We start from the raw sequence: 15,245 nt of genomic DNA, 5'->3' as shown, positions 1-15,245 counted from the left end.
GCACAGGCAGTGGGATTCAGATTACGGGAAATGTAATCTGATGGGCGGCTATTTCAATCCTAACTCCTACAACACATCCCTACAGTTCTTTTAATTACTGTGGGTGAGACAAGAGTTAATCCCAGCCTCACTCTGGTGGGAACTAGTGGATCGAAAATTCCAGATGCAGAAGAGTCCACTAACAATTTCGCTGTTGGTTGCTCTTCCCCAAACTTATTTAAGTAACATACGCCATGAAAGAATAATACAGAATTGCAAGGGTGCTTCCTGCCCACCCTAGAGCCCTCCACCCCACCCCATCCCCGCTCCCCAGCCTCTACTGATCTCTAGAGACCCCTGTGATAGCCTAACAGAGGGAGATTCCACTCCCCTACGGAAACTTCCTCTCTCCCTAAACTTAGTTAACCTTTCATTAAATACATACGGTTTTCTCCCTCGCCAGCTGGCAAGGTGGAGTCTGCAGTTAACATTCTCATGAAGGCTTTGCCACAATTGTATCTTCCGGCTGAAGCAAACCTCGAATGAACGAAGAGGTTTGCAAACTGAAGGTTTGTAGTAAGCGGGTTTTCAAACCAGCTGACTTGGAGGCTCCGCCCAGCTTGCCAGTGATTTGTTGTTGCCTGATCCATCAATCTTTAATATATCCACCCTTTCAGCAAATAAAATCTGCTTCTGGGAGAGAGTTAATAATCTGTGACAGGAAATGTGGTGTGCCGGAAAGGAAATAAACGGAGCTAAGAAATGTTTTACATTTTGATAGTGCAAAATGTTTTTTAATTACAGCAACCTCACACACTTTTCTCTTCTGCCAAGGTGGGATGACAGGGGGTGTTCCACTGTCCTGCGGAAATCAACCTAAAAGCAAAAGAACTGCAAAAGGGGGAAATGTAATTGCCAGCCCTTTTCAAGCCTTGTAAGAATGGAAGTTTCTGGAAAGTAACAGCAGCTTCCACAGAACCTTCTACATCGCTGACTGCCTAGCAGTCAGTGACCACAGAGGGTTTGAAAAACTCTAAGTTCAGAGCCATCTTTTTTTTTTCATTTCAATTTTTTTCTTTATTAAGAAATTTTCTACTCACTCCACATACCATCCACAGATCCCCCTCCTCCCTCCCCCACCCCCCAGCCCTCTTTACCGAGCCACCTCGCATCCCTACATCCTCCAAATCGAGGTCTCCCATGGGGAGTCAGCAGAGCCTAGGCAGGTCCAAGCCCCTTCTCACTGCACCAAGGCTGTTCAAGGCTTCACACCGCAGGCACCGGATTCCCAGAAGCCTGCCCATAGACCAGGGACAGATCCTGACCCCCCTACCTGGGTGCCTCCCAAACAGTTTGAGCCAAACAACTGTCTTCCATATCCAGGGGGCCTAGTCCAGTCCCACGGGGGCTTCACAGCCACCAGTCCACAGTTCATGGGCTTCCACCAGTGTGGCCCATCATTTCTACATATCCTCCCATCATGATCTCCATGTCCCTCCCCTGCAGTATCCCTCCTCTCTCTCATCAATTGGATTCCCGGAGCTCAGCCTGGTGGCTGGCCATGGATCCCTGCATCTGCCTCCATCAGTCACTGGACAAAGGCTCTATGATGACAGCTAGGTTATTTGTTAGACCAGTCACCAGAATAGACCAGTCCAGGCACCCTCTGGACCACCGCCAGCAGACCAAGGTGGGGTCAACCTTGTGGATTCCTGAGAGCCTCCCCAGAACCCTATTCCCATGATGTCCTCATCTATCATAGTATCTCCCTCCCTGCCCTCCCACTCTGTCCCTGTTCCAGGTTGACCATCCCATTTCCCTATGTTCTCATCCCCCACTCCTCGCCCTCTGCCACCTCCCCCCCACACACACCCAGTCCGCTCATGTAGATCTTATCCACTTCTCCTTTGCAGGGTCATCCATGTGTCCCTCCTAGAGTTTTGTTCAGAGCCATCTTTAACCCTCTTTTTAAAAAAATATATTTTACCTTATGCAAATTAGTGTTTTTCCTGCATATATGTGTGTGAACTTTGTATACGCCTGGTACTCATGGAGGTCAAAGAGGGCATCAGATCTCCTGGAACTAACTGAGCCACCTCTCCAGCCCTCCATCTTTAGCCCTCTCAATACCTGTTTATTGCTCTTCACTGTCCCTGACCTTTATGACCATCAGGTAACTCAGAAGACTAGCTTTCTTTGGAATATATTAACAGACAGACAGCTCCCACAAACCCAAGGGCTAAGAGCATCATCAGGTACCATCTGACCCCTGGAACAAAGGTCCCCTCACTTTGTTGTAAACCCCTCTCTGATGTTTCCACCATGTGCTTAAAGTGTCTTTATGTATGGCTTCCTTTGTTCTGTGACTATAAAGACTCCACTACCACCTGGGAACATGGAATTTGGAATAATGTAAATCTTGGTCCTGTGCCATGGTCACTCATTTTGTCTCCAGAGTTAAACTCTTATCCTTTGAGGTGAGAGTTGTGATTCTGCAGACAAAGGACAGTGACTCTCTGGGAAGAGGATAGGAGAGCACATTGTCTCTGTAGGAAAAGTGAGGCAGAGAAGAGGTAGACTGGATACCAGCTAGGGGCCCAATCTTTCCATGACATGGAAGTTGAGCACATTTTGGGAAGCTGGGGGGCGTCTGTGTGTGTGTGTGTGTATGTGTGTGTGTGTGTGTGTGTGTGTGTGTGTATCAGAAAACTGCAGCTGTGTTTGTCGTCTGATTGGGAGCAGGTGAGTTGTTTTCACTACCCAGGCATGTTGTTTCTGCAGCTGGAGCTGAACTCTGAGCTGAACTCTGAACTCTGAGGCTAAGAAATTCTTTATGGATGGGGCTACAGCCTAACACATCCTGACTCAATTCCTAGTGACATGAGTCTATTACTATAAATAGCCCAACTCTGGTATGGTGGGAAAAAAATGGTAGAGAGGATTTGTCCTTTGGAGATGATGCTGGTGGGTCTCTAAGGTGGAATGAGCATGTTGAGGATGCAGAGGGGTCTATCCAGAAAGTGTTGTCTGCCTTTCCCTATGTTTGATTCTTTCTAATAATTGCCTAGCATTTCTCTTTACTAGGCAGGGTTGATTAGCATCAAGTAGAACTCCTCACCTACAAAAGCTATCCTTTTTAAAAAATAGCCTGTCAGTGGAGGAGGAGGGTGAGCAACTTCCGAGATACAAGATCAGAGTCTGATTAGAATAGGGAATGTAGGTAAATCATGATATCAGCCATCAAAGGGGCAGGGCTTGTGGGAAAGGAGTGTGTTGGCTTATTAAAGGCAGATTAAAGGAGCCAGAAAAGGCAGAAAGAGAGAGGCAAGCCATATCTTCACACAGGACCATTTATACTGGTAGAAACATAGTGAGGGGGTCATCTCAGATCTCACTCACATGGATGGATGGGCCATATATCCCATGCCATGTTGGTGTATGAGCAACTGTCCACTCCATATGGGTGGACAAGAAAAAAATTCCCACTGGAAGAAACTGGCTTCAACCTTTATGGGGACAGAAATGACTTCCATGGTCCAGAAGCTAAAACTTTCAGGAGGAAACTATCCAAGTGTCTTGAGTGTACAATGTTGGCCTTGGAGTTGGTGTTTTTATTGTTAAAGCAGAGTTAGGATAAGACAGAGCAGTCTGTTGGGCCATTTGGTCAGCCTTGTTTTTTGAGAAGAGAGATGAATCATTTGTCTTTTTGATGTCTCCTGTGGTGGAAAATGGCTGCTTCGATATCCAAAGGCAGTTCATAATTGATGTTTCCTTTTGTTGCATAGACTATGTTGTAGACGTATTGGAAACCAGTGTATGTATTGGCTATAAGAATGGAAGAAAAGCAAGTGTGAGAGCCCAGGTGAGGACAGTTATTGCTGCCCTTGGGAAGCTGTGTGAGGAGTAGGGATTTGTCTTCTACTAAGTATGGGCTTGGGGGAGCAGTGGGGTTCTGCCAGCGCCCATGTCAGAGGAGCTACAGTCAGCATGGAGCTTACGGAGTTCAGTTCACCTAATAGCAAAGCTGAACCCTGGAAAGGCAAAGCCCTGGGGCTCTGAGGAGGAGGCAGGGAAGGGAGAGAGAGATTGTTCCCAGAATGCCCCTTGCTTCTGCAGTGCTTCCTCCTGCCTGCTGTGGCCATGTGCCTGTTGCATTTTGCCTGGTGTGATGAAACCCCACTGCTCACTGGGCAGTTTACCTGCAGATCACAATGAAGATGATTTCCATAAGAGCAATGATGATGAAATCAATGATTTAATTGGGCTTGTGGGTTAGCCTAAACATATCGATGGTTAAGACAGTAAAGATGATTAGGGAAGTGGTTTAGGTTATTTGGTCGATTGCGCCAATAAAAGATTTAAAAAAAAAAAACCTTTATTTTAGACTAAAAGTTCTCTTTCTCTTCATTAAATGTGAGAATTGAAGAGTATAGTGTAGCTGGAGTTTCTCTCTGGGTCCCGCCAAGTCCCTGCAGTCCCACAGCTCACTTATAAAATAATCACACAGAGGCATATATTACTTATAAACTATATGGCCATGGCAGGCTTCTTGTTATCTAGTTCTTCTATCTTAAATTAACCCATTCCTATTAATCTATAAGTTGCCACGTGGCTTGTGGCTTACTAGTATCTTAACATCTTCTTCTCCTCATGGCAGCTGGCAGTGTCTCTCTGCCTCAGCCTTCCACCTCCCAGAATTCTCTTCTCTGCTTGTCCCACCTATACTTAATGCCTGACTACTGAGCAATCAGCATTTTATTTATACAGCACGATATCCACAGCACTTACCCTTTTCTTTTTTTTTTTTAAAGGAAGGTTTTAACTTTCACATAGTAAAATTACATATAACAAAACAATTATCAAGTAAGAATTATAGTTACAATATTAAAGAAGATATCCTATCTATCCTATATTTGTGAGTCTAAGGTTTTATATCTAACTTATCTTTTATCATAACTGAGGAAATTATAACTATCTAGTCTTCAACTACATCAAAGACCTCAGAAGGATATACTATTACCTGAGAAACGAAAGAAGGGCACAAGCAACTTTCGGGAGTCTTGCGAGAGTAGGCAAAGACAGCTGGCAGCCTGGACAGTCATCCAAATTTCTTTTGTAAAGTTGGGGCATCTGTCTTCAGTCCACAGGCCTAGAGTCTCTCAGTCACTTTTCTCTATGTCCTGTAGAATGTCTGGCAGTTTCCTCTGTGAAGCAGGAACCTGAAGGACCATTTGCCAAGGAAAGTTCAGTGGTCACCTTCCCATGGGTCCTGCATGTACAGTAGATCAAGAAGTCCAGGCAAGAACAATTTCTTGCCCAAATGGCTATTTTTGCCAAGGTGAAGATAAACTCTATATAGAGTATCTTCAATGCACATCCTCCTCTCTGAAGTAAATCGGTGCTGCCAGGAGCAGACATGTCTCACTGTCCACAAACTCTAAATTTTTAAAACACTTTAAATACCATATTCTGCAGGTCTTTGAAGTGTTTGAAGATTACCTACCTAATTGAATTATATCTATGTATACCTAGAAAACAACATGACTATAAGTTTGACTATCATATAAGACTAATTATTAATCTGTATTATTATTACAATTATTATTATATTCTAGATGAGTTACATAAACATAATACCTCAAATGAGAATACAAATATATATATATATAGTATAACAAAATTAAGTTTCAACTTGTGTCAATAAACTAAAATCCATAGCAATGTAAAATATTTCAAATAAGTTGCTCTTTACAAGTAGATTCAATAATCTACCCTTTGATCCTATCATATCTATATTATATCCCCTTTTCTTCTTTAGAAAGAGATCATATTTATAATCAACCTGATTTAAATAAAAATACTAGTTTTTCTCTGTCCCACACGAGAGGACTCTTCTGAAACGGGACAAAAGAATCTCTCAACCTTTTTTTTTTTTTTTTTTTTTTTAGCACTATGTTTGGGTTTAGAGGAGTGAGTCAATTCCATCTCCAAAGCCAGCTTGGTATATTTGGGAATTTGGGCACAGCTTCCCTTACTACTTCCTGCTGGAGGGGGGCGCTGTATCTTATGGAGACACAAAGAAAATTTTAGGATTATGGAGCAGTCCATGAGGGTGTATTGTCTGAACCAGTTGCCTTGAAACCATTCTGGATGTTGGATCATCTGGGCCATGGTGTCATCAGAGACCTTTCAGGGGGTCTTGGCTGGTCAAACCTGATGTATCTTAATCTGGAACAAATCCATAGCCTCTGACTTTCTGGGGAAACAAAAGCAGAGCCTCTTTTCCAAGGAAACATATCCTTAGATCCAAATTTTGAAGTTAAGATATCTTTAAAATATACATATTAGCTTAACTCATCAGCTTTTACAATCAATTTTTTTTTTCTGCAGTTAAAAATCCCAAAAACAACACAATCCAGATTCTCTGTGTGATATCCATCTTTACATGGCTTATTTTTTTATATTACCTTTACTGGCTTTTTAAAGGCTTTATTTTTAAAACTTATCTATTTCTTTATATAACTGTATATATTCCTTTTTCTCTTTCTTCCAAGCCTATGTACATTTTTACACACATTGTAAAAACATTTAAAGTCTTGTTCCATCTGAACTTTTGTTATTGTGAACCTATTGGTTTAAACTGCAGCATTCTAAGACTGAAATGGCACTGTGGCTGCTGGCTCTGCCCACCTCAGCTTCCCAACATGGCGGTGGTACGTTTACCGTCAGCCCTGGGTGCCATCAATTCTTAGAAACAGTGGATCTATGCTTTTATCAAAGCAGCATGTTGCCCAGAAACCTCTTTTTTTTTTTTTTTTTTTTACTAGCAAAGGCTAAATCCACCACTTGGCATAATGTGCTGCTTGCAGACACCTCATTCCCACCATACTGCAGGTCAAGCACAAACACCACACAGACTGCCGCTAACTTTAGAGCGACAACTAGGAAGCTGTTTTTAGCTCCGTTTTAGAATCTTCTTTCTCAGGTTTTAGGTGGAAACTCTTGCCAACCTGATAGGCGCCATTTGTAGCTGGACTTTCTCTCCTGGTCCCACCAAGCCCCTGCAGTCCCACAGCCCACTTATAAAATAATCACTCAGCTACTTATATTACTTATAAACTGTATGGCTGTGGCAGGCTTCTTGTTATCTAGTTCTTCTATCTTAAATTAACCCATTCCTATTAATCTATAAGTTGCCACGTGGCTTGTGGCTTACTAGTGTCTTAACATCTTCTTCTCCTCATGGCAGCTGGCAGCGTCTCTCTGCCTCAGCCTTCCACCTCCCAGAATTCTCTCCTCTGCTTGTCCTGCCTATACTTCCTGCCTGACTACTGGCCAATCAGTATTTTATTTATACAGAAGGATATCCACAGCAGTATAAAAAATCAGAACAAGGAAGGTTTGTGTATTATAGACCCATGATTTCTGTCTGTGGGAAAAACAGGCTGATGATCAAAGAAAAAACTATGTCCCTGTACCCAAGGTTAGACCTGAGTTTCTTAGTCAAGTAACTTACAGAATTAATCACAGGCCCCAGTATTCACCTTGGAAAAGCCACGTTGTGAAAGGAAATTAAATGACCCTATTGTGTGTAAAGAAAGATAGATGATTAGCTGACCTGTCCTTTAAAGTTTCTCTGGAGTAAAAACAGGATAGGAATCTGTACACTAAAACACAAACAGCTGCCTACCAGTACAAAAGAAACTGGCTAAAAAACACTTAGCTTGCTTAAACCTTTATCAACCAGTAATAAAAGAATCAATGCTTTGGGGTGAAGATGTTATGGTGGGAAAATTAATACAAACAAAAATGTTTAACTACTTGTAGACTTGTAAGAAAAACAGGTAACTTGTGATCATAATGTAATTTCTTCCTATGTAACATTTCAATTTGTTTTTCAAAAAAATATGTAACTTATACTTATGAAGTAACCTTTTCTTTCATAGAAATTTTGTCTTAGGGGGCTGGAGAGATGGCTCAGAGGTTGAGAGCACTGGCTCCTCTTTCAGAGGTCCTGAGTTCAATTCTTAGCAACCCCATGGTGCCTCATAACCATCTACAATAGATCTGATGCCCTCTTCTGGCATACATGTGGGGAAAAATGTTTGTCTTAGGAGGTGTAACAGGAATGAGTGAAAAATAAAAATAGGAAAAGGAAGAATGAGGAAAGATGTGAAGGGAAACATAGGTGAAGAGGTAACAGAAAAAACATCTGAAAGAAGTAGAAGGGAAACAACTGGGAAGAATAAGAAAAAGGAAGCAGCAGGGAAAATAACAGAACAGGAAGAAAAGAACACAGAGTAGGAAGAATGACCAACAGAGAGAAACAACAGAAGGAATTGAGCTTTGTCCCTCAGATAAAGTCCCTATGTGTGGGGGGGGTGCATCAGTTCAAAAGTTCACCCATCCCTGTCTCCTCTCCAGTTTCTCTGGCCTCATGGGAGGCTGCTGGGGGCTGGCCCCTTCACAGCAGGGTTCCCTTGAAGTACAGCACATCCTGCTGTGTAAGGGTCTGTTTTAGGCTGTTCCCATCTGTCAACAACCTGGGGCTTCTTCAGGGAGTGATCAAATAAGTGGGCAAAAGGGTTAGAAGGAGGTCAAGTGTCTCAAAGCAAGAGTGCAGGAGATCAGAGGATGTGGAGGGTTATGGAGAAGTGGTGTGGGGTTGATTGTGGGCATGGCTCCAATATGAGGCTGCGATGTAATATTAGTAAGTCTGGAGAAGCTGTACTCTGGATGGAGAGAGAGTCAGGAAATCTCAGTGGTTGATGAGGCCCTTGAGTGAGTGTAGTGTGGTGGTATTGTGTTCCCCAAAATATTGTGCACGCTAATAAACTTATCTGGGGTTAGGGAAGAGAACAGCCACAATATTAAACATAGAGGATAGGAACTGGTACCACGCGCCTTTAATCCTAGCATTCCAGAGACAGAAATCTCTCTGGATCTCTGTGAGTTCAAGTCCACATTGGAACCAGCCAGGCATGGTGATTCATGCCTTTAATCCCAGAAAGTGAGCCTTTAATCCCAGGGAGTGATGGCAGAAAGCAGAAAGACATATAAGGCTTGGAAAACCAGAAACTAGAAGCTTTTGCCTGGTTAAGCATTCAGGCTTTCGAGCAGCAGTTCAGCTGAGATTCATTCTGGATGAGGACTCAGAGGCTTCCAGTCTGAGGAAACAGGATTAGCTGAGGAACTGGTGAGGTGAGGTAGCTGTGGCTTGTTCTGCTTCTCTGATCTTCCAGTGTTCACCCCAATACTAGGCCTCAGGTTTGATTTTTATTAATAAGACCTTCTAACAATTCATGCTACAGTGTAGTGAGGATGTGCAGGGGACTGGGAAGTGAAATTTTGTTTGCCTTGAGGATAAGTAGTGCCACTGTGGCCATGGTCTAGGGGCAAAGTGGCCAGCCTAAGCTGAATACATCTAGTTGTTTAGAGAAATAGGCCATTATGTGTCCCCTCTCAAGTTCTGACAAAGTATTTTTAGGGCTTGTCCTTGGTTAGCATGTGAAAAGTGATAGATGGGCTTGTATGGGTCCAGAAAGGCTAGTGTAGAATCCAGGGAATACACTTACATGTTTATGGGGGAAAGGAGGGATTGAAGGGGAGAGTGACTCCTCTAAACGCCCCTTTGTGGCATGATAAAGGAGCTGAGCAGCAAGGAAAATGTTAAGGACCCCTATGAAGAGAAACTAAAGAGTTTGGTAATACAAGCAGCTCACATTTGGTTTGTGGGCTGGGGAAGGCAAGGAGTTCCTCTAACCTGGCTCTGGGTAAACTTCTCCCTCTTGTGAGACGGACAGACCCAGATAGGTGACTGATGGCTGGAAGATCTGGGCCTTGTCTCTGGAAATGATATAGCCTTTAGAAGTCAGTAAAGAAGGGTCCTGGAGAGCTGGAGGTAGGTCTGAGGAGAAGGGCTGCATAAGAGGAGATTATCTGCATACTGGAGAAGGAGATGAGGGGGGCAGACTAGGTAGGTGAGGTCCTTTTGTAAGACCTGGCTAAAGCAGTCAGGGCTGTCTCAGAATCCCTGGAGCAAAGCCATCCAGTGAGCTGCTGGGCAGGCAGGGTGTCTATGTCCTCCCATGTGAAAGCAAAGGGGGCTTGGGAAGATGGGTGAAGAGGGATAGTAAAGAAGGCATCTTCAAGATCAAAGACAGAAGAGATGGCAGCAGAGGAGGGGATGGGGGGATGGAGTGTGTATGGGTTAGCAACCATAGGGAAGGTTTGAACCCTTGCCTGATTATTCTTCTGGAAGTCCTGGACCAGGTGATAAGTACACTTGGGCTTTTTGTCACCTAGATGGGAGGTTGTGAAGAGAGCCAGTGAGAGTTCAAAGGGCTGCTTGAAGAGATCAGGGAAGTAGTCAGGCTCAGCCCTGGAAGTCTGCAAGCATGGGGGTGGGAAGTCTTCAGGAGAGTGAGACCACAAAGTGAGTGCAAAGCCAGTCTAAGCAAGCAGGTTTGGGATTTGGGTCAGCATTCAAAGAAAGGTATAAGACAAAACTTCTCTTAAAAATAAAAATACACAAAACCGAAAGGAGAGAGAGAGAGAGAGAGAGAGAGAGAGAGAGAGAGAGAGAGAGAGAGAAAGAGAGAGAGAGAGAGAAGGAGGAGGAGGAGGAGGAGGAGGAGGAGGAGGAGGAGGAGGAGGAGGAGGAGGATTCAGGTGTCATTCAGAGAAGCAAACCTCACAAAGAGGTAAGAATGAACACCCAGTGGAAATTGATCTGGATCAGATTTCGGGCACCCTAATAACAGAGAGTTTATTGACAATGTATTTAAGCACAGTATAGCTTGGAAAAAAAATTTCCTGATGTAATACAATCCCCATTGCACAAGGAAGTGTAATTACACTGACACTCAACTCAGGGTACATGTCATTCCTTCCAAGAAGATGGATTCTAGAGACAAGCTACCTGTACTACTTAAGGGCCTAAGGCTCTGTCCTGGTCTCTATCATGCAGATAGCATAGAGGTCATTTGGGCTCTTAGACACCTCTGATCCTGCTTGTAGGAGCTAGGTGGAGCCTCTGGCTATCATGGTCATTTAGATAACTAGCCACCTCTGGTCTTGGTTGTAGGAGCTTGATATGGCCTGGCCCAACAGATAACACAGATCACCAAGCTGTTGATTATTTCTAGTTCTCATCTTCCTAGGTGGAAGATCAGGTTTTTTATCTTTCCCACGGGAAAGACAATCCTGTATGCTTAACATTCCTGGTTTCTTGGAGATCTGTGGGCTCAAGGACCTTCTTGTTATGATCCCAACATCTTCTCCCATCAAATTTTTTAAAGAAAACATAGGCCCTAATAAAGGCCAAGGTTGAATGCATTTCCTCTGTAGCTAATTTACAGGCAAGCATGAGAGATTTAATAAGAATAGCTAATGGAGGACAGAGGAAAGGCAAAAGCCATTCTCAATTCATCCAATTCTTGATTGATTTCTGATAATATTTTTGCTGTGAGAAAAATGGGTGTAATATGGGCTATTCTGTATAAACCACTAAATATAATCCTTATCATGGCAAAACAATATCATATGTCTCCTATCACAGGTGTGTCTTTCATCCCTCCTGACAAAAGGCATTTGGATTCTTCATTGAGAAGAATTAACATGCAATACAGTAATTAAACATAACAGTATCACTTTGGATTAGTCCTTGTTGTTACCCCAAAGCCTCAGCTTGATGAGTTAAAGTCCTGGTGTCTCCCCAAATTATCAACATACTCTTCCTATTACGATATCTCTTGATGGATTTATCATCTGCCTTCAGAGGTTTCATTCATCTGGTGGTCTCTAGATGTCCGGATTGTGCGTTTTAGATGTTTCATTTGTCCAGTGGTCTCTGGATGTCCTAGTCAGATGCATCAGGTCCAGAGCCATCTGGGACTTTGTCCATTTTCTGAAAAGACTCAAACATACCCTCGCCATGATGTTAGAACATCGGGCTCTTTCTTTTTATTTAGCAATTGACTTTCGGTTGTGTCTCCTCTAGGGCAAATGCTTTTGGGAAGAAGAAATACCATTATCTATAAAATGAAATTTAAAAAAATTAAAATTAGTGTAGCTAAATAGTATAATACTATGTGAGGATTTAGGTGTTGTATATACCCCCGTTTATTTGTTTGTTTGTTTATAATTTGCCAATTAAGTAGTTGATGGTGATGTTCTACAATAGATTGACACTGGGTAGTAAGGGATATTAATAACATGATTAATAATAAAATTTCTCAAATCATTTGTTAGCATTAGCAGAAAGGATCATTATCATTTTTAGTTGTAATGGATCCCAGAAAGGACATGTATAAAGGGTTATTAGACAAAGTTAAGTTCCAGAGAGACGTCATGCTTTTTCCTGGAGTCACCAGGGCCCCATGCTATGCTTGGGGCTGTACTCTGTACCTGACTACTTAGGGAGAGGCCTTGTGCATGCCTGAGGTACACTTTGAACACAGATCTTTACATCCTTGACAGCAGAGAATGTCCAAGACACAGACAGCTGTATTTTCAGATATCAAGCTGATGTCCATTTATTATTAATTATGCATTGGAAGTTTCAATTATTATGTAAAATTTGTCTTTCTGCAGTATAAAAAATGCCGTAATAAAGGACAGGCTTTTGTGGGGCTCTTTTAACTGTTTTCCTTGCCAGAGTCTGAGCTTTTATCAGACCAAGGGAAAGCACAAAACTGAAAAACAAACTAAATACATTTAATTAACAATGATCATTTACTTTTAGATATTTTAACAAGGCCTTAACTTAAGATTTAGGATCTTTAAAATATAGGACAGTTTTAGTTCTGAGCTTAAAAGACCTCCTCACTAAGTAACAGGATATATAGAAGTACCTAATAGACTCCTGATTATGATAAAAACAATTGGGTTTGCCAATGGAAGCATGAAGTTCCTATTCAGCTGGTACTGTAAATGAAACATAATCGTGAACAATATCAAAGCATAACAGTTTCATGGAGGAAGAACTTGCTCTAGGATTTAGTTTTTACTACATTTTGTAGGGAGTTTGATGTCACAGATTCTCAAGCTGTACTAAAAAAATTTTAAGTAAAAATTTTCAAAAGAATCTAATTCTTACTGAATGTCATTTTGGTTAATCTTTTTGGCCTCCAAGGGGATGTACATATAATTATGTTTGCATTTTTTAACCACCATATTATCCAGAAAAAATATTCTAAAAAACTTTATTGATTCCTATTTATTCCTAATTTCCCTTTTAAAGCCACCCCAAGCCTGTCTGATATTTTTTTAAAAAGATTTTTTTATGTTGTACCAAAGCATAAGCTAAAACTTGGTGCTTTAGTAATCATGAATATCAACAATCTGGGTGGCTGGGGTTTTCAGTGCTTAAGGGACCTGAAATGGGGCAAGCAGGGAACTGCCATTTTCTTGATGTAAAGCACAAGATAAAAAACTTTTAATTTGAACAAGGGAATCCATGGCTGATATGTAAAATTAAATTATAAAATAAAATTTAAAAAAATAAAAAATAAAGATTACACAGAAGCCTCAGTCTGCAGACACACTTCCCACATTCTTTTACACAAGGACTGAACTCTCACCTGACTACTTAGCTATTTATTTGATGCTTCTAATAAAGTGTTTATAGTGCTGGAAAAAAAAACTTTTAATTTGCTAATACACTGAAAACATCATTGGATGGACATGTAATTTGACCAGGCAACCGTTATTAAGTATTTCTGACTTTAAACAAACTTTGCTTGTTTTTAGTTACTTGTTTTAAGCTTCACCTTGAAAACATACATAGAAGGCCAAAGTTTGTCCTTGTAAATGAACTAAATTTGTACTTAGCATAACTGCAAACTTAGTTCTGAGCACACTAAAGAATCTGAGCATTTATAAGGTGATTGGCCATTACCTTGCATGTCTTAATGATCTTTAAACAGTTTATAAGAAGTTAGCAACTTTCACAAGATTAGGATTTTACAGTTTTACACATACATCTCTAAGTTAATTTTTGTTAACCTTACTGTACCTTTATAAACTTACGAATTTATCATCATACAAAAATTTGTTCTAATCCAAAATGATAATAAGCAGAGGGTCCATGAGGACTAAGACATTTTATAGGTCCTGCCTTTTACCAATAGCAGCCACGCTGCTCCTGGCTTTCCTCCTAGGCAGGATTTTTCTGCTAGTATTTTCAAGAGACAGGGGCACCAACTGTTCAGTATTACTGTCATGTTTCAGTAAGACTGGATTGCTTTATTTTTTATTTTTTTTAAAGCAAGGAAACTGAGCTGAAGCAGTGCACTGAGCCTTTTCTCCATTTTTGGTCTCCTTTCAATTTCTATTTCAAACTACGTGTGTCCCATCCATTCCAACTCTCTGTTGACTAGTCTCCATTCTCAAGTATCACATTTCAAATATATCCTTCCACTACATCCTCTCTACATTCATATTCCTTATGCAACGTTCTTTTTCCCTCAAGTTCCATCACTCTCCATTCTCAGTACAGCTCTGTCTTTCCTGTGTAAATTTTATATGAGGTCAGGTAATGTTGACCTCATTAATGTCTTCCTTAAGGATACCCAAACATTTTAGACAAGGATGTGCAAATTGGGGTTCCAAAGCTACCCATTATGACTATAAGACTCTGATTTTCTAGTCCATCAAATAAACTATCATGCATATTTAAATAAACAGGAGGGTTAGTTAAAATATTCAGTGGCTGAGAAATAGCTAATAAAACTGATTGGTAACAGTGAGTTTAGATATGTGAGCTGTATAACAACCCAGAGTGAGAGTGAGTGGGTACAATCTTTATTGTGGAGCATGTGGAATTTGTGCATAAACAGGCTCTTTGTCCTTTTCAAGAGACTCTATAAAAGCATTAAAAGCAATCTCTATAACATTTGTAACATATGGCAATACCCATGGAGTACTTTTATAAAATCTTAAAAGGAGGATTTTTTATAGATCCTGAGTAACATGTTAATGTGACCTGCCAATTATTAACAGTATGGAACAAATAATTTACCTGCATTTTATTTAGTAGAAAATAATTTTTGTACACTCTTTCTCTGTAAGAGATTATTTTTGTGACCTACTGATTTAGTAGCCACATTATTTATATGCTGTCAGAGTTCCTGATCATGGCCAGCCAATGAGGGATGACTACACAACGCTAACAGATTGGGACACAGCTTGGGCTCTGGGAGAAGGGTATATAAGGCCTTCCCTGTTATTGAATAAATAAATAGTAAATGAGTTTACTATTTGCT

Source organism: Peromyscus eremicus, chromosome 3, assembly GCF_949786415.1.
Source record: "Peromyscus eremicus chromosome 3, PerEre_H2_v1, whole genome shotgun sequence".
NCBI lineage: Eukaryota > Metazoa > Chordata > Mammalia > Rodentia > Cricetidae > Peromyscus > Peromyscus eremicus.
Note: the sequence above shows the minus strand (reverse complement) of the source record.